The 27,224-nt window shown below is 44.6% G+C and overlaps 1 long non-coding RNA gene across 5 annotated transcripts; it reads right to left on the bottom strand.

Annotated features, from left to right (window-relative positions):
• Positions 1-4,206: 4,206 nt before the first annotated feature.
• Positions 4,207-26,958, bottom strand: LOC106146361. 5 transcript variants are annotated; one of them, XR_001230772.1, is made up of 6 exons: positions 26,879-26,958; positions 23,117-24,101; positions 22,071-22,239; positions 8,120-8,275; positions 6,051-6,163; positions 4,207-4,471 (listed from the first exon to the last, which is right to left on the bottom strand). It is a non-coding gene; the product is annotated as an uncharacterized LOC106146361 (long non-coding RNA). The 5 variants fall into 5 exon arrangements; XR_001230773.1 differs by lacking the exon at positions 26,879-26,958 and having other exon boundaries at positions 23,117-23,758; positions 23,965-25,002; XR_001230771.1 differs by lacking the exon at positions 26,879-26,958 and having other exon boundaries at positions 22,071-22,278; positions 23,117-25,002.
• Between the last annotated feature and the right edge of the window lie 266 nt (positions 26,959-27,224).

Here is a 27,224-nt window from a genome sequence, read left to right as displayed (position 1 = left end):
GACAGTGCTATTAAGCAGAAGCACCAAGTGAGCTAGATGGGTCGTTTTAAAATTTTAGTAGCCACATTAAAAAAGAAAAAAGAAGTGAAATTAATTTTCATAATCTATTTTATTCAACTCACTGGCTCTAAATTACTTGTATTATCTATCATTTCAACGTGTAATCAGCACAACATGATTGCTGAGCTATTTTGTGTTCTCTTTGCTTTGTTCTGTCCTAGTGCCTCCAAACTTCGGTGTGCGATTTACATATGTGGACACTTCTCATATCAGACCAGCCACACTCCCTGGGCTAGAAGATCACTTTGCTCCTGTGAACCGAAGGAGTTAATCTGGGAAAGGACAACCACTGCACTACTCCTCGGGATGAGATGGAGCAGGGAAGATTCTATTTACTTTCCTGACATTAAGACTTCAGTCTATATTATTTCTGTCTGAAATAAACAAAATGTCAAATTGACAAAGTTCATGCCCAGAAGTGGTAAGAACAGTAATTTAAAGACAAAACCAAGCCAGACATGAATTTAATACTTCAAGGTCTGCTTCAAGGTTTGAGAAGCAAACCTTTTCATTTTGAAAGTAGAAAAAAATAAGTTTTATACATTTACACGTTATACTACACAGTGAGCAATATACAGACAACCCTAAAACTGAGTTACAAACTAGGTATCCTATACCAGCTGAATTAAAATGTAAATCTGTTTGCTTTTACTTCTATAACAATTATGTAGTTTTTATTTTCATAGGTTTGTATTTCACACAAGCTACCTATGTAATTTATATAAGGTTCAGTAAGACTTTTGGCAGGGATAGGGGTTAAAATACAACTATTAAAAACACAGAATTCAAGGATGGGTCTGAATCAAATTCCAGCTTTACTACTTGCTGTGAGTAACTTTGAGCCAGTAACTTAACTCTTTAAGCTTCAGTTTTATCATTTTCATAAAGGCTATAATAACACTTATTTTTGGTTACAGTAAGAAATAAGTAAACTAGGATATGTTGGAAACTTGGCACACTAGCTGGTACATGATTAGCAGAACTCTCACTATTAATGAACAAAATCTAATAATAACACAACCTCTAGAATATAAACCCTGACTTCTACATTTCTCAGAGTTAAGAAAGTCATGTACAGAACCACAAATTACTGTGCATAACACTGAACTCCACCGTGTTCAGAAATGTATCAGTAAAAGGGACATTTCCCCTTCAAAGCTAGGAAAATTGTTCATGAAAATCCACAGGCTCAAAGAAACCTGGCTGGAGAGGTGCTGAGGTTTTGTTCTTTTGTCTCTTAATCCTTACTTTGTGACCTGATTCCCTCAACAGCTGAAATTAGTACTTTAATTTCCATATTATCTCCTTTGTATTAGAGATGAATAATGTGCTGGAATAAAGAAGAGGATCTGAGGGAAAATACAAGATGAAAAAAAAAAGTATTATGTTTCTTCCTGAACAGCTTTTACCCTGCGCCGACTTATCACTGTCCAAGGAGCACAGTGCCATGCTCTCCACACCAGGTCCAGTGGCAGACGGTGTCCCTTGGCGGGTCACAGGTCCTCTCACATGCACCTCCTCCGGTTCTCCTGCCATGTCTTTTTTTCCACTGCCCACTTGAAGTACTTGACTTGGTTTAGGCACAACTGTTTCTGAATAAAAATGCTATCATTTGCATGATCCTAATAATGATAGTAGGTGGAATTTTTCAAATGCTGCCTATGGGCCAAGCATTGGGCTAAGTATTTCACATGCTTGATTCATTTATGCAACCTCATAAAATGGCCTTCAGATAAAGAGATTGAAACAGATGCTTAATAATTTTCCCCAGATCAATAAGTATGGAAGTCAGGGTTCCAAGAAACAATTTGACACTAGTGCCCACACCCAAAGAGGTCCAACACATGTATAACCTTCCACCCCATCTGCAGGTTCTACTTTCAAAGCATGTGCCCTGTTCACTCGCTTTCCTTGTCTGCACCCTCATCTAAGCTGCCATTGGCTGTGGTCTGGGGATCCGCAGTGGTGTCCAGCTGGTGTCTTCTCCTTCCCTCACCCCCAACAACTGACACTCCATAGGACAGCTATGTATGAATGACAGGATATGTCGGGCTTGGATCTGATTTTGCTGCAATGCACAAAGCATTCAGATGGCCTCTCCATTCCTCTTAGGGTAAGTCAAAGTCCCTACTATAGTCTTTGAAACTGCATCTTGTCTGAGCATGGTTGATGTCCTCTCCGCAGCCCTTCCTCCTCTTGTCATTCGTCACACTATTTTTTTTTCTTTTCCTCATGGATGTCAAGCTCATCATTTAGGGCTTTGGCACTGACTTTTCCCTTTATTTGACACCTTCATCCCTTTTATCCTCACATAGAATATTTCTCGACATTCAGATAAAAAAAAGTAATGTCACCTTTTGAAGGAGACTTTCCGATCTTCCAAGCTAAAGCTGTCCACTTTCTTCCCTATGACTCCATTTGCTCTCATAACCTCATTAGGATTTATATCTAAGATGTTCCTCAGAACTGTCATTTGTTCAGAGGTAGAGTTTTGAAAGGTGATTGGATCATAGGGATTTTATACTCGTCATTGGTCCACTGATGAATACATAGCTAAATGTGCAAGTAAGAAGTGAGGCTTGGTTGGAAGAGGCAGGTCACAGGTCCCTGGGCACGTGACTTAGAAAGGTGTATTCTTGTTTCCTCCCCTGCTCCTCCACTCTCTCTTTCAGTTTCCTGGCTGCCGCGAGTGGAACAGCTTTCCTCTATCACACCTTCTGCCATAATATTTTGTTCTTGAGCTAGCCAACCATGAACTGAATGCCCCAAACCATGAACCAAACTACAACTCTCCTTTAAATTGTGGGGGTCAGGTATTTTATTCTAGTGCAGAAAAACTGACTAATACACACCTTGTTTCATTTTCTTCTTAACACTTTTCTCAATACAAAAATATTCATCCCCTTTCTATTAACTTCCTTGTTGTCTGCCTCCCTTCCAATATCAGGGAAATGTACAGCACTGTACATTAGAGATCTTGTCTGTTGTAGTCACTGCTTCTTCTGCTGAGCCTAGAACATGACCTGACACAAAATGGGCATTTACACATAAAATTTTATCAAATAAAGATATAAATGGATCAGTTAATTAATGCATGACAGAATAGCCTCCTTTCAACACATATTTTGCTGAATTTCTCTTAAGATCAATAAGATAGTTAGCAGGCAATGTTATATAACAGGAAAGACACACAAAGAAGCTATAACCAACTTCGCAAAGAAACAAGTAACCAGGGAATATGTGGTTTAGCTCTTGAAATTTTTCCCATGCGACCTATTGTTTCTCTGCCTGTGGTAGCTTTTCATTTTTTGTTCACCTCTTTAACTTTCTTGAGCAAAAATGTTTGGGACCTTATATATACCAAATACTGTACTATATGCTTGGGTACATAAATAAATAAAGAACTCTAAAAATGGCTTTATCTGATCATACAAATAATAATGATACAAATACTCTCCTCATGATTTGTGGAAAGAATTTCTGAACAACGGAATATTCAGCAATCATTAAGGAAAACCTATACGGCTGGCACCATAGTCCACTCGGCTGTTTGGGAGGCAGAAGCAGGTGGGCCATTTGAGCCCAGAGTTCAGCACTAGCCTCCACAACATAGTGAAACCCATCTTTAAGAAGACTATGGAATTTAAAATTTTAATAGCGGGGAGAAATAGTAATATTCTATAGCTTTTAAAGAAGAGTGTGATGTATCTTGAATATATGAAATACTTTGAAAAGGACTAGTATTTTTAGTGAGGGAAATCACTAACAGTATTTGCTTCCTGTTTGTATAATTAGAAACCTCTTTCCCCTCCTTCTTGTTTAAAGTTAGCTTATGTTCAGTTGTGCTTCAAAAACAAATCATTCCTAGACCACTCTCATCTTCACATCCACCTTGGTGGGGTGGGACACAGCTCTGTCCCACATTCTGTTCTCTCCTACCCAGGTTAGTGGGTTGAGTCTCCGTTTGGGACACTCTGGTCTCACGATAGAAGCAGGCAAAGGATTTGTCTTGAAAGTGGCACACTTCCCTTCCCCCCCATCTCATGTGTCTACACAGCCACACAAGGATGCCCTGTGGAGGAACTACATGCCCCCTGTAGAGAAAGACCCCAAATGTTTAACAAATAAAGAATTCACCTCCGGCCATTCTGTATTTCCAATTTATTCCTGCAATTTGTATACAGTTTTATTGATAGAAAAGTCAGCGACATGTGGATTTTTACAAAATTGTAATTTTCTTTATCCTTAGAAATGCATTTAGCTGTAAATAACAGAAAATTTGACTTTCAGTGGCTTAAAAAATTAAGACTTGCTGGAGCATGATGACACATGCTCAGAACCTCAGCTACTTGGGAGATTGAGGTAGGAGGATCACAAGTTCAAGGTCAGCACTGCCACATGTCTCACTCCTCTGTGGAAAGGAAGAGGAAACTGAGGTAAGCAAAGTAGACAGTCTCACCCGTCTCTTCATTGGGAAAGCAAGTTTTCCCCATGCAGTCCCCCAGCAGACTTCTCCTGCATGCATCCTGTTGGCAACACCCTCATTTAATGGAGCTTGGGAGAGCAGACTGTTGTCATTGGGATAGAGCAATCATCACCTTTTCGGTAGCTTCACCTGCTGGGGTGTGAAACAAGTCAGGGCTACATTAGAAAAGAGGAGTCAGGACAGGATGTTGGCTATGTGTGAGTCTCAGAAGCCAACAGTGAGTGCCATGAATTCTGACAGTGAATTTGGTGGACATTCTAGCTGGCCCTAGGAAGATAACGAGATTGTGCTCTGTCTCAGTCACTTTCTTATTGCTGAGACAAAGTACCTGACACCCACAGCTTGAAGGAGGAGAGGTTTATCTTGGCTCATGGTTCAGTCCATGGGCAGCTGGCTCCCAGGGAAGAACAAGATGGCGGAGGACCATGGAGGAAGAGAAAAGGACTCAACCCATGGCAGCCAGGAAGCAGAGAGAGAAAGGAGAAGAAATGGGGACCAGAGCACACTGCCCAGGTCATGTCCCCAGCAACCACCTCCAAGCAGGCCCACCTCCTCACAGCACATCTAGTTAGGAACTCATCCATGGATGAATCCACTGCATGGTACAATGCCCCCATGATCCCACCCCCTCCCATGCTCATAAGACTTTGGGGGCCATTTTAGATCTATACTGTAACATGCCCTGCAAACAGGAGTGGCATTTTCCACAATATGAGACCCCAAGAGCCATAGAAGGTAGTTTAAGAAATGCTAACTAGTTAGTCTGATATAACGATAGTGTATACTATTCTACTGTTGAGAGGGAGGTGAAGCTGGGAAGAAGGCATAGAGTCAGATGATGGATTAAAAATACCTTTATTCCCGTTATTTCATTTTCTTTTCACACATACATAATGTATGTGCTGAAGTTTTCCCCCATTTTATAGATGGACAGGCCATCTATAAAGTGACCCATTGAAAGTCACATAGCTAATGAGGAATAGCATTCGGATTGAACTTGATCTTCACTGTAGAGCCCTGGACTCAGGCTGCCTGGAGTCTATACCCTTTGCCCACACTCTTACACCTGGATCCCACCCCATTTTCTCACGCACTGACCCCACCCCCCAGGAAGTACATTGTAACCACCATCCAAAAACTAAAAACTACTGTAGCAGAGAACACATGCATGTGGAGAAAGATGTGAGGTAAGAAGGGTCTGGAATACTGAGACTGAATTTGCCAAGAAGATGCTTCTTGCTGTTTGCACCTTTCAAATTAGAGCACAAGGGAGACTTCCCTGGAAAGATCTGCTCCTCCCCTCATTAGTCTGTTACCTGAGGCAAGCAAGAAAGCCCAGAAACCCGTGGCTGGGTGGTCGCCCATCCACTGGCTGAGAAGAGGTGAGCTGAGCAAGAGGGCTTCCCAGACACATCCTTCACAAGCCAGCCCAGCCGCTGAGAGGGCGCTGCCTGAGAACTCGTGAATACTGGCAACCCATCTGCTAGAGCTTTACTTTTCATACCTGCTTTCACTTCCAGCATTCAAAGGACCTTACAGTTGCATGGTCCTCTATTTGACGTAGACTACAGCAATAGTTCTTCAGCTTTCACTTTCTTCACGATATTCAGAAGATTTCTGTATAAAAAGTACAGTTTCTTCTGTTATGACATTTTTTATAAAGTCATAGATACATCATAAAAAGGCATAAAACAATAAATGCATGGATATTCTTGTTTTACTTCTAAAGCATTAACAGTCCCTGTGTTCTGCAACTTTATTTCAGTATGGCTTAAGCCAATGTTTCCTAATTGGGCTCTGTTCTGTAGATGAATTCTTTATCATGCTAGACCGTCCCATGGGGCACTTGGTGCCCTAGTCAGCACTAGCACCCCTACATCATTTGAACAGTAATTTCTATTAAAAATTCCCACATTCATTTCACACACTTCTGCCATGGGTATTGTTTCTTCTTTCTCTACTCTATTGAGAAACACTTGTTGAAGAGATAGAGTTAGGGGTTGGCTCTAGCTTTCCATTCATAGGAAATCAATCAAGTTTCATGTCTGAAAATGGATATTTGTATCTACTCTATTTGCATAGATCAAATGAAATATGCAAGGCTCAATTCCCAATACACACACAAGGAGATAAGCCCTTCCCAGGGAATAACTAGATTGAACCAAACAGCACACAGTAACTGTTGGCCCCTCCTTCCCTGGGAAGTGTTCAGATGAATGTTGTTCATTCACTGCTCCACTGTAGTTGGTCTGTTCTGGCTCCTATTCATTTAAGAAAGTAGATACCTTGAGGAAATGTTTTTGCAAATGACGTACAGCTCTACGGTTGGTGTAAACTAGAATACTGGAAAAAGAATCATGGGACAGAGGGGGAAAGCCCATTCTGGAAAAGATGAGAATTGCAGTCAGTCATTTCGTAAAGTCTGTTTCCTTCACTTACAGACCCACGGATTGGAAAACTGATTCATATTTGGAAAATTATCTTTCAGGATATCATGTTCCCCTCTGTGAATGGGAAGCTAAATCACAAAATCCAAAACAATCATTCAGTTTCTAAAGTTCTACAAAGCATGTAGGATGGGATCTATTGATCTCTAGCATTTAAAAAGTTAGTGGCTCCGAGTTATGCTGACCTACAGTGTTCTCTTATGCTTTGTGAGGCACTCATAACTGGAACCCAGATGTGGCTACCATCCACATACCTGTATCTGCAGACTCCAGGCAAGCAGACTTTTTTCCACAGAGACTAAACAAGTGTGTGGAAGCATTTACAAAAATCCAGCTGCTTTCCAAAAGCAATGAAAATAAAGAAGGAGAGAAAGGGATATCTAAATGCCTTATTGGGTATAGTAATCTTACTTTCAATTTCAGTTTTGCATAAAATTATTCTAGGAACAGAGCTATTTCCTTAATTTAAAAGGTTCACTCAGCTGGATATTCTTGTCACCCTCCCAAGGCACTCACCATCTTGCTCTAGACCCCAGGAGGCAAAACTTTGTAGGTGGTCAGCTGAGCTTTTGGCTTTGGGCTTCCAATTGGGTTTGCTCAGCAAGAGAGACACAAGAGGTTGGGTATGGCTTGAGTGTGTTTCCCAAAGACCCAAGTTCTGCCAGCATGGCCTCCAGGGTGGCGATATTGAGAAGTTATGGAACCTTGAGGAAATGGAGCCTACCCAGGAACATGCTGTTCAGCTTCAAGAACTCTGAGCTGCACGAACCTCTTTTCTTTATAAAGTATCCAGCATCAGGACTTTTGTTATAACAGAAGAAAAGGGAGTGGGGCTGGTAAACCAGAGGGAGGTGAGAGAGAAATATTTCTTTTTCTTTCGTACACAGCATCCTTCTCTTATGCCTGATTCTAGCTCGTAACTATTCCAGATTCAGTAACTAATTTTTTCCTTGACTTTCTGGGCCTGGTGGTAGGAATCTTTTCTACTGTTGTTATCTCTGAAACACTGGACCACTCATTTTGGTTTCCCTAAATCCTGATGTCAGTTCTTTATTAAGGACCTCACAATTAGCCCATGTTGAGGCTGCTCTCTCTTTCCTACTGGAACTGTGACTGGCATATTCACCTTTTGAAATGGGCTAGAGTCACCTCATAACCACACTGTCAACTGTGGTGTCCTGCACTGGCTGGGAGTTCAGATGCTTGGACCAAGTCACAGCTTGACCACTTTTTTGCCATGAGATCTTGAACAAAGTTCTTTATGATCCCTCAGTTTCCTCATCTACAAAACAAAATGGATAGTAGTGAAAATAACTTTTGGTGTTCTTTCAAGGATTAAAACACCTTAGAAGAATGTCTTATACATACTAAATACTTACAAATGTCCACTGCTTCTGATGTCTTCATGCAACCCATAATACTCTTGGTAATAGACACTGAAACAGTGGGTAAAGATACCGATGTATCTAAAGGTGAGCTCAGAGGACCATCCTCTCCAAGCTTTTACTCTTTAACATTTGTAATTGAAGATAAGCATATTGGACTAATTTTCTCTGAACCTTGGGTGCCATTTTTAATATAATTGTTCAAAAATTCAACTATGGTGGCAAATTAAATTGTAATTGATGAAACATACATTCATTAGTGATGAAATTGATGGTGCACTTAAACAGGTTAGTTGAGATGAGTTTAATGAAGGGACTATTTATAAAGAAGGGTGAAATATTCCAATGTTAGTGATGTCCAGGAACTGTTACCATTCTTAGGACTGAAGGACAGCAGGCAAGAAATGAAGAGGAGCAGATCACCCAGACCCAGAGACACCTGGACCTGCAATTGCAGGGAGACTGTTTATGAGGACTTGGGGTCTTCAACAGAAAGCTAAGGAAACAAATACTCTGGACAATCCTTCTCACTTTCAACCTTCTACTGACACCTCTCTTTGAGAAAGGGCAAGGGAATGCATCTGACCGCGCCCATGGAGTTTAGTCTCCTGGGGAGCAGAATGGAATACGGAGGTATGGACAGGCAGAGCCTAGTGATGGAAGGACAGTGGAGAACATCCAGCACACAAGGCCAAACACACATATAATTCCGGTGACCACTTTCATCCTATGTGTCCATTGCTGTGTCTTTCCGAATAGTGCATCATCACTTCTGACTGGTGTTTTAAGGGACTTTATGACATTAGAATATAGAACTGTGAATAAAACTTGGAAATTATCCATGCTGTAATATAAGCAAGTTTCCCAAGAAATGTACCCATCAAAACCATTGTAAGCATCAAAAAACATTTGCCATGAGTTCTCTTCCTGATGATAATAACTATGCTGACAAAAATGATGGGAATTGAAACAATTACTTATTAAGTCTTACTATGGACTGTACCTTTCCATTTGCTCTATACAGAAGGCATCCACATGGTACATATACATGTAGGAAGAGGGTCAAATGATAGTAAGTGATTTGACAGAGCTCACAGGGCCAGAGTAGCAGCCTCGGAGAAAAATGACACCTCACTTTCAGCCCAGCAGCTAGAAAACCAGGTTAGATCCCAAGCAATTAGAGAGAAGGAAATGATAGCTTTAGAGACCCAGATCAATGAAAAAGAAATCAAAGCAGAAAGAAATAGTAGCAATGTTCAACAAAACCAAAGCCTTTTCTAAATGTATCCCTGTGTGTTGGAATAATTTAGCTTTAGGAAAAAGTCACAGAGAGAACATTTTCGTGTACCTCTCACTCAGTTTTTCGTGACATGTGCATCTCCTATAATCATGGTTCAGATTTCACAACTAAGACATCAACATTGGGGCATTGTTATTAACTAAATTCGTGTTCATATGGATTTTAGCAGTTTTTAATTAACATTATGTCAGGGTTTTGAAAAATAAGAAACTAGAAAGACAATGTCAGCAGCTGACCAAGAAGGAAATGATACCCTACAACAATATGTACAGTGGTCTCTGTCCCAGTCCCTGCAAAAACCCCCTAAAGCCCTGGTCATTTCCTCAGTATAGCGGCATTTGAGTACTAAATGTAGTGTCCACTTTGGTTCCTGAGACAGGGCTCTAAATACCCTTGTGGATAGGGACGTTAAGTGAATCTTTGGTCCTAATATTCAGTATTTGACTCCAGCTCCCTACACAGAGATCCTAAAACCATTGTACTGTCCCGAGTGATGCAGGGCCCAACACACAGCACATAACACCCTCAGAATTGCCTGGGTGATAAGAGCATCTTTGGTTCTAATGAGGTGCCTGCTGGTGGGCTCTTGGATGGGATTCATTATCAGAAAGACCAAGCCATGATGCTAAGTGGGGAACTTTCATGCCCCAACTCTTCTCTTTCTAGAGAGAGAGAAGATGGAGGGCTGGAATTGGACTGCATAATCAGCCACACTCTGTGAGTCCTCCTTAACCACCCCTGGCTATGGGGTGTGGGCAGTGTCCCAGGTGAGGAGCCCATCCCGGTGCGGGGGTGGTGGCTGTGGGCACAGAATTTCCTGTGCGCAGGACCTTGCTCGCCTTCTCCTGTGTATCTCTTCACCTGGCTGCTGACCTGTGTCCTTTATTATCTCTTTCATTGATAAACCAGTAAATGTAAGCAGATGCTTCCTTGAATTTTGAGAGATACTCTCACGAATTAATCAAGCCCGAGGGTGTGGTGACCAATCTGTCACCTGTTGCTCAGAAGCACAGCCCCCGCCTGGACTTGAGACTGGCATCTGAACTGGGAAGGGGCACTGAGCCCTGCATCTGCGGGACCTGTGGCTGTCTCCAGGGAGAATGGGTCAGAACTGAATTGAAGGAAAGGCCACTCAGCTGATGTCCACTGGAGGACCACTTTGTGTGTGAGAAACAACCCGCAGACATCTGGTTTCACAAGCACTTTGGTTTTTTCCCACATCAAGTAAATACACATAAGCAATTGTTAAAGGAAATGACCAGCAATGGAGTTTTTTTTAATGCATAAGATAGATATGCTGCATGCTCTGACTGTTGGTCTCTCTCCTTAGCAGGTGGAGCCATGGGACTCATTTCTGCCCCGGAATAGGAGCAGGATCAGTGTGGAATGTGTCAGCATGGATGGTTTTGCCCTGAGCACACCTGCCTCTTCTGAGTCCTCCTGAGTGAGAATGGGGCCTAGAAAGGTGACGCCGAGACTCCAAGGAGCGGTGGCTGTGAGCTTTCTCATCAGAACTGCTAGGACAAATAAATTTATTTACAATTTTTTAAAAATGTATTTGTAGCAAACTAGATGTAAAAAGAAACTTCTGGAAACTGAGAAAAAATATTATCTAATAAAAACATAGCAAACTTCTACTTAAAAGTTTAAAGACATTTTCATTAATATCAGGAGTGAGATAAGGATGAATGTTATTGTCACTGCTACTTAACATTGTTCTAGAAATTCTGACACTATGATAAAGCAAGAAAAAGAAATATGATAAATGATACTTAGGAATAGGCAAAATAGTCATTATTTCCAATACTGGGAATATATTTACATACAAAATGAAAAAAATCTATGGTTATTAAAATGTATGAGAATTCAGTGAGTTTTCTGAATATAAAATCAATTACATTCCTGTAACCAACCACTCAGTTTTGGGACAACTGAATTATCATGTAGGAAAAAAATCAAATTAAATGTGTAAATTATTCACGTCAAAAAATGAATCCCAGATTGATTAGAATGTGGAAACAAAAGGAATTAGAATCTGGAAACAAAGGGAACAAAACTTTAAGTCTATCAGAAAAATATGCAAAAATAACCAGCCTTGTAAACTCAAAGTAAGGAAAGATTTTCATGCGTTACCCCAAAAGCTCAAGCCATAAAGGGGAAGTTCAGTACGTCGACTTCTGTCCACTACGTCTGTCACTGTTACTAATTACAACAACAAAAGAGAGTGGACAAGTCCCAGACAAGGAGCAGGTAGAATACGCAAAACTATCCAACAATTGGCATCGGAAAAGATAAATAACTTTCAAGCCACATGGTAAAGAGAACCCACTGGAAAAATAGGAGGCAATTACGATTTTATGAAAGAAACCAAACTAGCAAATAAATTTACGAAAAGACAACGCAAAAATGTAGAGAGGATGGTGTAACCCACAACCAGAATTTTTATAGTGTCAACCCTCTGTCCTGGTAGCTTTAGAGCAAAGAAACTATCTAGTGCTACCTGGCTCCCAGACCCACCTGTGGGCCCTATCAGTCATGCTCCAGCCTACACTTTTATGCATCCGTCTTATATATAAACACTGTTGTGCTGTTTTTAGAATATGGAAGTATTTTGTTTTTAAGATAAAAATAAAAGTGGTGAGCACCAGGCTTTCCACCCTGGATGGGGCTGACTTTCAAACCCACGCTTCCCCAAGAGTGGCTATGTGCCACTTCCTAAACTGTGGCAATGTCTAGGGAATGTCAGTTCTGGGCCACTGGCTCAGTGCAGAACTCTGGAGCCTTCTTGGTTGGTCTGGGCAGGTGGGAATCAGGGCTTCTGACAGCCAACAACTGGTGATCAACTTATAACACTCAGCTGAACTGAGTAAGCGTGGTGCTGGGTGTTCGAGGCCCACCTAGGGACTATTGCCAGCAGCATAAGAGGCCGTTGGGAACTGAGGAAGGCTGTTGGGAGCTGGTAGAAGCTGTAAGGAGCTGTTGGTTGTTTTGGAGGAGCTCATCATGCTGGCTTTCCTGATGAACTTGGCTATTTTCATCCTCTGAGGAGTTCGGGACCTTGATGGCACTGAGAATGGCTTCGGTTCACCTTGGGGAAGCTCTGGTCCTCACTTTGAGCATCACTTCCTGGCTCCAGAGGGAAAGATGGTACACAGCTCAGTCTTCTCCACATTGGCTTTCCTGATTGAAACTCAGCTGTCTTTACCATTGGAGGAGGTTGGGACCTCACTGTTGCTGAGGATGGCTGTGGTACTTTTTGGGGGAGCTGTGGTTCTTACCTTGCACATCACTTCCTGGCTCCAGTGCAGATCCCTCAGTCTGCTAGCACAGATCCTTCATCCTGCTGGCACAGACTCGCTAGATTCCTCCACTGACCTTTGGGCCTTCCCAGTGCAGATCTGGGGAAAAGGCCTGCATGAGATATTGTTATGGGCTCTGGGCCTCCAGTTGGACTCGTGGGAGGCATTGTTATGGGCTCTAGGTCTTCAGCTGGACTCATGCAGGACATTTCCATGGGATCCAGGCCCTCACCTAGATTCCTTGGTCTTCGTATGTGGACAGATTTCCTGCACTCTTTTGTATATCATTCTTTGGGTGACTATTATAAATAATCTTATAAAATATGTGTCCTATATTATATTGTTCCCCTTGCAAAAAAAAAAAAAAAAAAAAAAACAACCAAACCAACACAGGCTTTGTGAAAGCCCTTCTGGAAAATCCAGGATGTCAATCTTGTAAAGGCTAAGGAGCTATCCCCGAGACTCATCAGAGGCAAAGCATAAATCTGGGGCAAGACCAGAGTTCAGTGCCAGGGAGACGGAGGGAGAAGGAGTGGGGCCATCAGCAAATGAGCACCCAGCCTCTTGGACTTTATGAACTTAGGGGAGTGGTGTAGGAATCTGGCTGTGCAGAAGGACAAAGAAGCAACCAAGATGTTGCCCCCTAGATAAGTGACCTCTGACTTTGGAAGGCTTTTTTCCCTTCCTTTTATGAGAAGACTGAAAGAAAATATATTTTCCCATTCTCATCCTCCAGTCTCTGTCCCTTTCCTTCTCAGGCCAGTGACAACAAACACATCAGCCCAGCTTTGGTTTAAGAAGCAGGGGACGCTAGGAGCTCAGCACAGAAGGACTGGCAGGAGGGAACTGCACCCACTTTGCTCTTTCCAAGGGCATCCACCATCTCCTTGGTGGGAGCACAGGCAGCATCAGATTTTTGATGGAAAAGGAGGAGAAAGAAAATCATGAAACCACTGGTCTGCTGATGTTGGCGTGCACCTGCCAGATGGAGGCGGCACAGGAAGAGAGATGCCCAGGTGAAAGTGGCTGGCAGGGAGGTGAAAGAAGTCGCCATAAAGGATGAGGCAGAAGTCCTCGGAGCATCGTAAAGCTCTTCAGCTCCCATAACCCCACCACAACTGTGTCAGCTTAGCTGGGTCAATTAGCTGCCCACTCTGTCTTCCTCTGTTGTTAATAATGGCAATATCCTCTCCCCTGCAAGAGTGAAAATGAGGGATCTGTGGTTATAGTAAGCTATCATTAAAAGCACATGAATTCCTAAAAGCCTCTGAAAATAAATTAGTCTTCACATTACCATCTGCAACCATTTCACCTCAGCTAGTGATCCCATTAGCCTCTGCGCACTCTGAAACAGAGCGGGCTTGGATGTTACTTAAGGAGAGATCTCCGAGGGAAACCAAGTGGTTGCAGAGATCAGACAGAGAAATTCCAAAGGTGGCATTGCTGCTCTCACATCACTCCGGAGCCAGGACCCCTGTGCCACATGAGAGAGACACCAGCTGGGCCACCTGTCAAACACAGACGAACTCCACAGCACAACCATCAGCCCGACTTCAGGATGGGCAGGAACAGGGCAGGAATCTGCACGCTGCAGGACAGTGCAGTCTACATGAATTCTCTGCGGGTCTCCACTTCCCCGTGCACCAGGATGAGTGCAAGCCATTTCTTGGACCTCTGAGCAGCTTTGTATGGTGCTGCTATGGCATCCTCTGGGGATTTATCTTTTCCCTGGTGTACTGGGTCTAATAGTGTCCTCCTAGAGTTCATGTCCATGTCCTCCCAGGGATCGATCCGAGCTGGTCATGGAGTCGTTCCTGAGCCATGCTGGAGCAGGGAGCCCTTCCATCCGTAACCAGCAACCTGGTGGGAAGAGAGCCATCAGGACAGAGATGTGTGGGGCAGCACCAGGTGGCCACAGTGGTAGAGACTGGAGCGATCTATCTGCCAGCCAAGGACCACCGAGGTCTGTGGGGAAAGCCAGTGGCTAAGAAGTAGGCACAAGGGAGATTCTCCCAGGAGCCCCGGAACATCAACACCTGTTGGTTTCAGACTTCTGACCTCCAGAGCTGTGAGAAGCCACATTTTTGTCTGGTGCTGTTCAGTTGTATTTTGTGGCTATGGCCCCAGGAAACGAGTGCACCTGACTTCTGTCGTGCTACATCCTTTGGTCCAGAACTTCCTCTGGCCCTTACACGGTGGAGCCTCTCAGCCTTTGTCTGAGGACTCTTCTGTTCTCATGCCAGTCTCTCCCTGGGGTCTCATCCACACTCGTTGCTCCCACTGCAGGTTCTGAGCAGTCAGCACCTACCTGTACAGGACCGCTGAAGCCCAAGTGCTGTTGTCTGCTCATCTCTCGGTTTTCTCAAAGCAGTTTAAACACACGTGCACCCAATCAGTGCCACCTCATTGTTCTGCTCCCAAGCTGCTGTGCTTCCCAGTATGTATATATATATATATATATATATATATATATATATATATATATGCACAGGAAATACAATGAGTGTAGTCCTGTCTGGTAAAACTTTACCTCCAAACCAGGCAGCAGGCAGGATTTGGCATGCTACAGCACACTGATACCACTCTGAGGAGAGCCCCTTCCAGCGGCATCATCTCTGTACCGGGTACTTCATTTAGTACCTCCCTCCCCTGCAGCTCTCCTTTGTATCTGAGTCCTTACACATCCCTAACCTGCACTTTCTCCCACATTTCTTTCACAAGTGCTCTCATCCCCTTATGTCTGAATCTCAGCAGCACTCTGCTGAAGTCTTTTCACACCCATGCCAGCCTCCTCCCGGAATGCCTTTCGTCTAGCCAAACGCTCTTCTCAGAATGCACAAGTCACTCAGTAATCCTCCTCTGTGGATACCCCTGCCATGCCCTGTGTTATGGTTTGGGATTATTTTGCAAGGGGAACAGTATAATATGGGACACATATTTTATAAGATTATGTGTAATAGTCACCCAAAGAATCATATACAAGAGAGTGCAGGAAATCTGTCCACACACTAGAGACCAGAGAATCCAGCTGAGGGTCTGGATCCCATGATAATGTCCTGCATGAGTCCAGCTGAAGACCTAGAGCCCATAACAATGCCTCCCACGAGTCCAACTGGAGGTTGAGAGCCCATAACAATATCTCATGCAGGCCTATTCCACAGATCTGTGTTGGGAGGGCCCAAAGGTCAGTGGTGGAAGCTAGAAAGTCTGCACCAGCAGGATGAAGGATCCGTGCTAGCAGGCTGAGGGATCTGCACTGGAGCCAGGAAGTGATGCTCGAAGTAAGAACCAGAGCTCCCCCAAAAAGTACCACAGCCATCCTCAGTAACAGTGAGGTCCCAAGCTTCTCAGATGGTGAAGATAGTTGAGTTTCCATCAGGAAAGCCAATGTGAAAAGCTCCAAGAGACTGACAGTGCACCGTCTTCCCCACTGGAGCCAGGAAGCGATGCTCAGAGTGAGGACCAGAGCTCCTCCAAAGTGAACCCAAGCCATTCTCAGTGCCAAGAATGTCCCTAGCTCCTCAGAGGATGAAAACAGCCAAGTTCATCAGGAAAGCCGGCATGACAAGTTCCTCGAACGGAACCAACAGCCCCTTACAGCTTCCACCAGCTCCCAACAGCCTTTCTCAGCTCCCAGCAGCCTAACTTCTTCTCCAGTTCTGCCTCTTATGCTGCTGGCAGCAATCCCCAGGTGGGCCTCCCACACCCAGCACCATGCTCACTCAGTTCAGCTGGATGCTACAAGTTGACCACCAGTTGTCAGTCCACCACAGCCTGTCCACGGTCGCCCTCTCTTCCCCTGTAGCTTCATGGTCTGTGCCGCCTCCTCCTCCTGTCCCTGGTCCAGGCCTGGTTTTGAATTTTTTACTTCCTCTCTCACTTCCGGGTGCAGAAGTGCACCCACGTCCCTCTTCCCTTCCTCCTCTTCATTCCCCGTTTCATCAGTCAGTTCTGAGTCCTCTTTCAGATCCAAGCCCAAGCACCACTCCCTTGGAGATGATTCCCCAGACCCTGCGACCAGACCTCGGCCCTCATCAGGTTCCCCTGTGCACCTCTCCTGTGCATGGAGTTGGAGCTGTTGTCTGCATTGACATCTGAGGTGCTGAGCATCTTCCCTTCTCCTCGGCCGCTGCCGAACTTTGTGAGAGACGAGACCTTGTGTCTTTTGCTCTTCGTCAGATCCCTGTCACTCAGCACAACAATAGCTTCATGGTGAATGAATAAATGCATGGGAATCATCCGGTGCACAGAGATTCAACCTGGAACTGGGGTGGGCCCGCCTTTCTCTCTTCCATACTCTGGCTTTCCCTGAAGACTGCCTGCTGAAGGGCTGGCTTCATGGGTTTGGCAGCTGAGAGCAGGAACTTCCTAACCTCTGCTGTAGCGCTGCACCTCAGACAGCAACCCCTGTGTGCAGGTCGTTCCCGGGGACAGCGACCCAGCACCCAGCCTCGGCTTTGAAAAGGCCCTGCCTCTGGTTCCCATGATGACAGTGTACTTTTCAAAATTTGGATTTTATGTTCTTTTAACCTGATGTTTCAGTTTTTAAAGATATAACAATTTTTATATTAACAAATTTTTTGCGATGAAGAAAGTGAGCATCCCCGAGATTTTGGGGTCTGCCCGCGAGGTCTGTGTCTTTCTGGACACAAAATGACATCAGACAGTTGAAACTGTACAATGTGCCGGAGGAAAGTATTCATGAAGTAATTGAAAATAAGAACTATCATCTGTCCATGGTGAGCTAATTTGTCCACAGTGCTTGCTTCAAAATGTCTCTTTGCAGTGTAATGATGAAATTATACGCCTCCCCTCATTAGAGCTTGGCATCCTATCAGCATTCTGTGTGTGGAGCCCGACAGAGTGGCGACTTCAATGTGAGCTCCCTTCTTCCATGTTAAATGTTATACATATGGTGTTTTTAAAAAGATCCCTTTCCTATATTTATGGAAGGTTGTATAGCGTCCAAGAAAGAGCTCTGAGTAGGAGCTGCAGTGAGCTTGCTGGCCCCATCACTAGCCCCTCTCCCAGGTTGTGGGTAAAGCAGCGCTGTCCTGCTGGCCTGGCATGGCGGTCACAAGAGTCCAGGAAGATGAGATTTGGGGACAGAGTATACAGTTCTTGGATAGTTAAAGTACTCAGCAAATGTGAGGAGTACATTGCTGTTACTATTGTTTATCACACTGTCTTAGTTCCTTCTTGCTGCTATAACAAAATACCACACACTGGATGGCTGATACTCAACAGTATGTACTCGTCACAGCTTGGAGCCTGAGAAGTGCAAAGGTCCAGGGGCTAGGACAACCTGTATCTGTCAAATGCTGGCTTCCTTGTTTATAAGTGGTAGCTGCCTTTTTTGTTGTTTGCTTGAAATTTAAGTCAGCGTTTCACTATGTGACCCAAGCTTTCCTCCAACTTGGGGTCTTCCTGCCTCAGCCTCCTGGTTATGGGGATCACAGATGTGCATTTCCACACCTGGCAAATGCTGCTTTCTTGCTGGATTTTTACTTAGTGAGAAGGAATGAGCCTCCTGGCCAAGGCCTCTTCAGTAAGACCCTAATCATTTCCCAAATTCCCCACCTCCAATACCATCACCTTGGGGAGCAGAGTTCAACTCATTCATTTGAGGGGAGACAGTCATTCAGCTCATGGCAAGATCCCTTCAGGACCCAAAGCAGAAGATGGGAGAGGGGAGGGCGAGGAGGGGACCATCTACAATCTAAAGATGAGAAATAGTAAACTGAGGAAAGATGTCAGGTTTACCCGTGGATGATAGTCCATTTGTGGCGATTAACACAAGCATCAGTGATAGCTGGTGTATGAAACATAAGTAGTTGTCACAATGGCAGCAAAATACACAGATGTTGGATAACATCCAGGGAGTGGTTTAGAACAATGTAGTCTTGTCTAAAGAGAAACGGATGCCAGGCTTGGTGCCACACACCTCAGTTCCAGCACTCGGGGAGGTCAAGGCAGGAGGATCCTACTTCGAGCCCAGTTTGGACAACCAAATAATTTAACAAGACTCCATCTCAAAATAAAATGTAAAAAGGGGGGCCGCGGATAGGAATGCAGGTAAGTGCTAAGGTCCTATGTTCAACCCCCAGTCAGTAACACACACACACACACACACACACACACACACACACACACACAGACACACTGCAAGGGGTTCCCTGGAGTAATATATGACTACATGTATAAGGAGATTTTGGGATGGACACAACCTCAAGCACAAATGGTTCTAGAAACATCACTTAAGCATATAATCAGAAATGGGGTCAAAGCTTGGCACAAACACAAAGTCAAAATCACAAGGAGAAATCACTTTATACCTCTGAGTGTTGGTTGGGGCTGCTCAAAATAATTAAACAGAATTACTGTGTGACTTGGCAATTCCACTTCTAGGTTTGTACCCACAGATTTTAACAGAGACCTGTACTCATATATCCAGTATATTCGGCACTAATAGTCACAGTGGTCAAAAAACTAAAGGAACACAAACACCCACAATGGATGAATGGAAAAGCAAAATATAGTACAGACACCCCACTTGTGGTGTTTTGACTTACACAGTTTTTCGGCTTTGGGATGGTGTGACAGTAATACAGTTAATGGATATTGCATTTTAAAACTTGAAATTCGATCTTTTTCTGAACTAAAAATACCCTGCTGAAGCTGAGTGGCAACAGAGAACATTACGTTGAACAAAAGAAGTAAAAAAGCCACATACTGTATTATTCCACTAAACAAATTCAGTTTCTCACACCAAACTGACTCTCTGGTGTAAGAAACTGAAAGTGTAAATAAGAATAAAGCATATAATAGATACTGTGAAATAGGAAGAAATTGTTCGAAAGGAAAGGAGAAGAAGGGAGGGAGAAGGGAAAAAAGGAAGGGAAAAGGAAAAAATGAGAAAAGACAGATAAAATAGAAATAAAGTTTTGTAAATAAGGGGGGGAAGGGAAAGAGGGGAGGGCAATGGGAAGAAAAAGAATCAAGGTATATCACGTACAGATACAAACTCCCTATGATGACTGTGATCATTACGTATGTCTAAAATGTACCAGTAAACTTAATACAAACATAAGCACATTCGGGAGCAAAGCGTCTCGGGTTAGGGTTGGGAACTAGCTGCCTAGATGCAGTGTTGGCTCCACAGTCACACAGTTCTGAAAATCTCATCGAGCAGCGGAGTCACTGTGCGGTGTGTGTCAGCTCAGAGAACTATGAAGGCTTAAGAATCACGGATGTGGATGTATTCCTATAGGATGGTGCCAAAGGTAAGACAGGGAGAGTGAACACCAAGAAATCTTCCAGAAGTTGAGAAAGATAGGAGGAAAGAAAGGAAGAAGGTAGGAAAGGGGAAGAAGAAAGAAAGAGGAATCAGAGAAGGTAAAGAGAAGAAATTGGTGAAAAATTAAAAATATGCTAAACATGGCAACTTCCAAGAGGAAGAAGCATGAATGAATCTTTTCCCATTTGTGTTTTCTGCATCTACTGTGTTTTCCACAGTAGCATGGATGTTTGTGAAGAGAAAAATACATATACTTTAAAGTGTAAACTGTATGTGAATTTATGAACATAGTCATAGGGTTGAAGGTTTCAAGGAACCAACATTCAATCCTGTGAGCTTTCTTCCTGTACCATACACATCACACTGCAAATCCATTTTGACAAGACAAAGACAGATTTTCAAGGATTTCAGCTGGGCGTAGTGGCGTACACCTGTAATCCCAGCACTAGGGAGGCTGAGGCAGCAGGATTGTTGTGAGTTTGAGACCAGCCCGGGCTACAAAGTGAGCTCAAGGCCAGCCTGAACTGCATAGCAAGACCCTGCTTTAAAAAGACAAAGATTTCATTAATTTTTTCCTAAAGCAGAACTGAAACATAACTTTGAATACAAAACAAGTCTCCTCCAAATGTAAGACCACCCTTTCCTCAAGATCATCCACTTCTCTCTGTTCTGATGGGAAGTCGTGCTTCCCAAATTACCCATCATGGTAAAAATTGTACAGCAGGTGTGACACTCATGTTTTCTAAAGAGGCTGACTAACATTTTGAATAATCTTACCTGCTACTGATGACACCTGAGGTGGTATAATGTATGGTAAGCCACATTTTTAATTTTATTCCACCAAACGATATAAATGCAGCCAGTACTGAAGATATAGTTTAATTATATGAAAAATACAACTGTGGTCTTTATTTTTTAGCTCACTTGCTATGCGTTAGTTGAGACAATGGGACCACTGGGGAGACCAGGAGAGCTCCTCCGGTCCAGGTGGGGTCTGGTGACCTCTGCGGTTGGCTGCAAGCTCTGCGTGGACTGGATGCTCTCACAGGACCTCATACTTTACCTGGGACCCCAGCTGCTCCGCTTGTCTGAGTCCTAGGTAGTCTCCATGCCCCATGAGCTGTGCTCAGCCATGAACAGACACCGCAGCAATCCACCTACCCTCAGAAACAGAGACATGGCTCCAAGGTAGTGCAGTGTCCTTTCTGTCACATTCAACTGGACAAAACAAGTCACAAGGCCACCTAGATTCAAAGGGTGGGGAGAAGGACTCCATCCCTTGACAAAGCCTTCATGATCACTTAAGATTTGCCACAACACACAGGCAAGGGCATCAGCAAACTGCATGTGGTTGACATTCTCGTGAATAACCAAGAAGGTCCGTGTGTATCCAGAGCCAGTGAGAACGTAACAGTGGCTTTGTCTGTGTGAAGAAGGGTGAACAGGAAATGAGAGAGTGCCAGAGAACCGTGTGGACAGATGGAGTGGACTCTGAACAGAAAGGGCTCCCTGCTGCACGGGATTCAGAAGACACAAGAATGTGGCATCTGTATTCCTGCCCCACAGTACTCGGAGTAACTCCCAAAGAGTGGCCTCCAAGACAGCTTGGCCAACTATGAGACAACTGCAAAGGAAATAACATCCTTCAGAAGGAGCAACTTTTCTGCTAAAGAAAGAGGGAATTTGCACAGGAAAATAAGGAGGGCTTTATGAATAATAGACCATGGACCAGGAAACTGGGAAAAGCCAGAATAGGAGACAGGTGATGATTAGTCAAGGAGTACGAAATAACTTACTGGCAGTGGCATTTGAAGATGACAGGGTCAAGAGGCAAGAAGTCAACTTCAAAGCTCTCAGCAGAAATTTGATCAAGGGGCACTTTGGTCTCGGCGTTGTCCCCTGGATTGGAGAACCCCCGTGTCCGCTGCAGGTGTCCCTGAAGGTGTGTGGCTGTGGCCGCCAGATCTAGTGAAGTAAATGAAGGATGTCTGGCCAACTTTGAATCTCATATAAACAGAAAATAATCTTTTAGTATATATTCCATGCAGCCCTGCTTTGCTATTTTTACTAAAACATTGTTATTGTCTGACACACAGATGTAACTGAGGGCACTGCAAAGAAAAGGGAAGGTGTGACTGATCACGGTGACGTTCCTGGTGCCCACTTAGGGTGGAACCAGATTTGGAACTACATCCTTGGACATCCAGCCCAATGCCCTTTTCCCCTCTCTGAATCTCTCCTTCATCACTTCCATCTCTTCTTCCTGCCCATTCAGCTCTCCCGAACCCAAACCCTGGCCCTCTCTTCTTGCCTACTGTTCTCTGAGCCGACCAGGCAACTTGAAATTCACTGTGAAACTAGCACATCTGCTCCAGCAGTTACATCCCCAAGTTTCTGTCTATTGAAGGAGGGCAAAATTGCTCCTCACAGTAAATAGAGGGGATCCTTCTAAAGTCACTTCTTCCGGTGGCAACCACAGTTTGCTATACAAAGAACCAGTTCTGCAAGTCAGGAGTGAAGGTGACACCCGCTAGGAAATATCAAATAAAATATTTAGATGTGCTTCAATTTCATACCCACGGGTTGGTTATGGAAACCCTCAGGGTTGGTGGAAAGGCTGCTTCATTTTATGAGCCGTGAATAAATACCAAATGAAGTACTTAAAATTGCTCTGGAACACACCTCAGTGCAGAACCAATAAGTTAATAAACCTGGATCTGCCAGGAACCGAATTCACAGCTACGCTACAGAAGAGTGGAAGTGCAGGCTCACCTTCCAGGGCAACAAGGCCCAGATCATTTTTCACTGCCAGCCCCTGTTAAAAAATGCATACAGTGCTTACCATGCTTTGCTTAATAGCGATGTTAACGATCTTCATGTCCTTGTCACTCTTTCCTTTCTCATTTGCTTTTGAGGAATTCCGGCTTACAAATAAGAACTGCAGCTGGCTTTTGGCTTATTTAACCAAGGATTCTGAGCGCACCAGGTAGTAATCAGCCGAGTACACTTACCCTGGTGTGGGATAAGGAATTGTATACTCAGCTTCCATTGCTGTTCATAAATTAGTGTTCCTGTGTGCACCATCCTGAAGATGTACCCCGAGGGGCTTTGTTGGGGCTGCGTGTTCCCCTAGCTGGTGGAAGTAGGAATCTCACCAGAAATCTGGAAAAGGCCAATTAAAAGGCAAATCCTGTCGTCCCATTCCAATAATGCTGACCGAAGCAAATGAGCACAAGGAGATCAATGTGAATTATTTTCAATGTTTTGCATAAATGTTGTAAATTTTAAAATCCATTTTAATACTGAGCACACCATAATGTTCCCTGGAGAGTTCTGCTTACCAACCATTTAAAGATGGACCATGCCCGCTGCCCACCTTTACAATTCCAGGTACCTTGGAGAGTGGAGGGTTTTCATCAAGGAGGGTTTGATGGTCAGGACTTGACTATCACAGAACGAAGTTGTAGCATCGTGAAGCTTCTGTCTTTTAGAGCACAAATTAGACACTTGGACCCAGGAAGTAGCAGTCAGACCAGGGTCAAACCCTCAGTAAGACATTTTTGTTTCTCTCTCTGTCTCTGTCTCTCTTTGTGTCTCTGTCTTTGTCTCTGTCTCTGTATCTCTCTCTCTGTCTCTCTCTCTCTCTCAATGCCATGGCCAGGTAGTTACTGATGATATCTGGGGTTTTACCTTAGTGTGAGTCTCCCATATGCATCCCAGAGGCTGTGGAGAATTGACGCATGTTCCACTGGGTGGTTTCCTAGGGTCCGGGTCGAAGGAGACACCATCTGCCCTTCAGTAGCTCAGGTCCGGCTTGAAGGATGCTCCTGGGGCAAAGCATACGATGCTGCCTGGAGTTTAGAGGGTTCTGCAGCAACCTAGGCGCAGGTCACCCAATGCTGGGGTCCGTCTTCTTCCTCTTCCTCCTCCTCCTCTTCTTCACTTCTTTCTAGAAGCACTGAGCTTAATTGTCATGGGAAAATATTTCAATTTTTTTCTTTTGTTTTACTTATGAGAAATATTTCTGGAAAAGTCAGAGACACAAGCTTAGATATCACATGGTTTGTCTTATGCAAGAAACCCAGAGTGAAGATAAGGAGTCAGATGAAAGGCCAGTAATAGGAGGTAGGGAGAAAGATTGTGTCCAAGGGGAAGGGAAAAAGATGGAGGTCGGGCAGAGGAAGGGAAAAAACAAGGTACTCCACACAAAGAAGGTGAGCGTTGAGTGTTACGCATACTCACTAACAAACAAGGAAAGTGAGCGTTGAGTGTTACGCATACTCACTAACAAACGCAACAAGAAATGTGTCGGGGAGGCTGAGGTAGGAAGGTGGCCCGTTTGCACCCATCTGAGCGACTTAGCAAGACCCTGTTTCAAAATCAAAAATAAACTTAAAAAAGATGCCTTTTGCTCCTCTCACCACTTCTCACAGACCCCTGGGCAGGGGAGGCAACCACAGAGCTCCCCTGAGCCTGGAGCTTGGCCCAGACAAGGCAGGTGGGAGGACAGTGTTGCTTGTTTCAGCTGCAGGGGTGAAATGTTATGGTTTTAATGTGATATAACGTTGATAGACGTAATACTGGTTCTTAAGGATTGTTAAACCTGTGTGATGATGTTCGAGTCATGAAAATAAACATGTCTTTTATCTGCAAACTGAAAAAAACAAAAAAAGATCTGGGGATGAAGCTCAGTGGGAAGGCCCTGAGTTCAATCCCCAGTACTGGGGGGGGGAGGGGGCAACTGTTTCTTTTCTTCACAAACAAAGATTTCTTTCTGAAAAAAATGTCTTCGTTAAAACAGCTAGTACTTCAATACAAACCAAATAAAATGAATTTACCGGTGCACACAATAACACACAGTAGACCAATCGACTACTAGCAGGGCCACTTTTTAAAAATGATGTTTTCCTTAAAGATCTTATTAAACAGAAATAAACTCTAGAACAAAAGTGAAACTGTGGTGGAAACTGCACCCTGATGGAGGAAAACAGAGATACCGAGTTCCTGGCGGTGAACTTTGGCTTTAAGGATCTGAAATGTACCGCCAGACTCATGCGCAGTTAGCTTCTCTCTATGTTATCTATTTTATCTTTACTAGAGAATTTGGTGAAGCCTTTGATGATACAAAAACATATGGGATGAATTAAGCGTCATTTTACCAGCCATGTGTGAAGATTTAGATTTGAGATTTTAAAATTTTTTTTAATCCAGCTGACCAATTTTTTTTTTTTAAATCTAACGTCCAAATCATTTTTCATGATTATTAGCCTCTTCTCCACCAATTTGCTTCGCAGCCCAAGACCTCATTCTGACGAACCGACTACTAGCAGGGCTACTTTTTAAAAATGATGTTTTGCTTAAAGATCTGTTTAGGTTTCAACAAAACAAATAAAGTGTATTAGGGGACATGGTGTTTTAGAAACAAAGAAAACAACCAAGATTAGAGGGAAGTTAACTGTTCCCCAGGGAGAAGCCCTGGTGGTTAAAACTGTTTCATCAACAACAATACAGAAATTGTTTCAGTGGTGTTTTGAACACCTTGTTCTTGCAAAAATAATACCAGTGATCGCAAAACACGAAGACTGCGGTGCAGGCTGTGTGTTCGGACGCTGACGTGTAGGGCACCCAGTAGTCAGAAGGTCGGTTAAAGTCTGCAGCGCAGGGCCGGGAAACCGCGGCGTGACTTCATACTGGATGGAGTGTTTCCGCGGCACCAGCCCCACCGTGGAGAACAATGGGAATTATTCAGAATCTGGAGACACAACTCCTTTCTAGGACGGAGCTCTCGGGCAAAAGCCATCTCCTAAAGCTTACTTAACAGCGGCTGGAAATAAAGCACACGGAAGCAAAGCTGAAGTCTTGTATTTATACAGGCGCAGCCTGTGCCTGCGGGGCTTGTCCCTGCCTTCCCTTCCCTTGTAAAATACAGCGCTCTTTTCTCTCCGTTCCGATTTTCCATGCCTTGGTGGGAAAACTCCCCGAAACGTAGCAGGGGCGACTGTCCTGCTCGCGTACTACAGTCTGCGGCAGCCTTTCCCGGTCTGTAAATTTAAAAATAAAACTGCAGCCCTTATCCCGGCTGGATCGGCCTGGAGCAACTCCAAGATCGTCAGGGCAGCCGACTCGGCCCGCAGGCCTTGGAGGACAGACAGACAGACAGACAGACAGAGGACAGGCGGGAGGCGGGGCAGGGTTTGCACGTCTCCTCCGCCTTCGTGTGCAAGGACTGGTGTCCCGCGTGCACCGCCTCGGCCTGCGCCGGTCACAGTGCCATGTCAGGGCACAGTCCTTTGGTAAAACTTGCCGTTATTTATGCACAAGGAAGGAAAACCTTGTCTATTAAATTCATTAGAATGCGGCCTGAACGGGAGTATTTTTTGATCAGCGAGAGCAGAAGTCCCGGGCGCGGAAAGGCGGGCGGGAGGGCGGGCGCGGAGGCCGCAGACAGAGCCGCATTGTTCGCCCGGGCCTGCGAGCCCTTTGTGCCCGCCCGCGCCGAGCGGGGCCCCCTGGATTTCCGCAGAATACAGTTTCAGAGCATCTGCATTCAGGGCCAGAGTCACGGCCCTGGAACCGATAATTGCCTCTGACAGGATTTAATTACCTTCTCCAGGACCTTTTCTCTGTTTGATTGGAGACCACCCCCTGCCTCGGATCAAACCGACAGTAATAACACGCTGGCGCGCCGGCCAATCGGAGCCGGGCTGCGCGTACCGCGGGCGCGCTGATTGGCGGTGTCGGGCCGTCACCCTGTCACCCTGCCGCCCAGTCACCCTGTCGCCCTGTCGCCGCGTCGGGCCGTCCGCGGGACGGGACGGGCGGCCTGAGCACCGCCGGGCAGCGGCCTGCAGGGAGCGAAGCCGAGCCCCCGCACGAGGCTGCAATGCGCGGGGCACCGCGCGCACCTGCAGCTGGGGTTCTGCTCGTGCCCAAGGTGCAGTTGGCAGGCG

The sequence above is a fragment of the Chinchilla lanigera genome, unplaced genomic scaffold (assembly GCF_000276665.1).
Source record: "Chinchilla lanigera isolate Chin_1 unplaced genomic scaffold, ChiLan1.0 scaffold00075, whole genome shotgun sequence".
Classification (NCBI taxonomy): Eukaryota; Metazoa; Chordata; class Mammalia; order Rodentia; family Chinchillidae; genus Chinchilla; species Chinchilla lanigera.
This window is presented reverse-complemented; position numbering and strand designations above follow the sequence as displayed.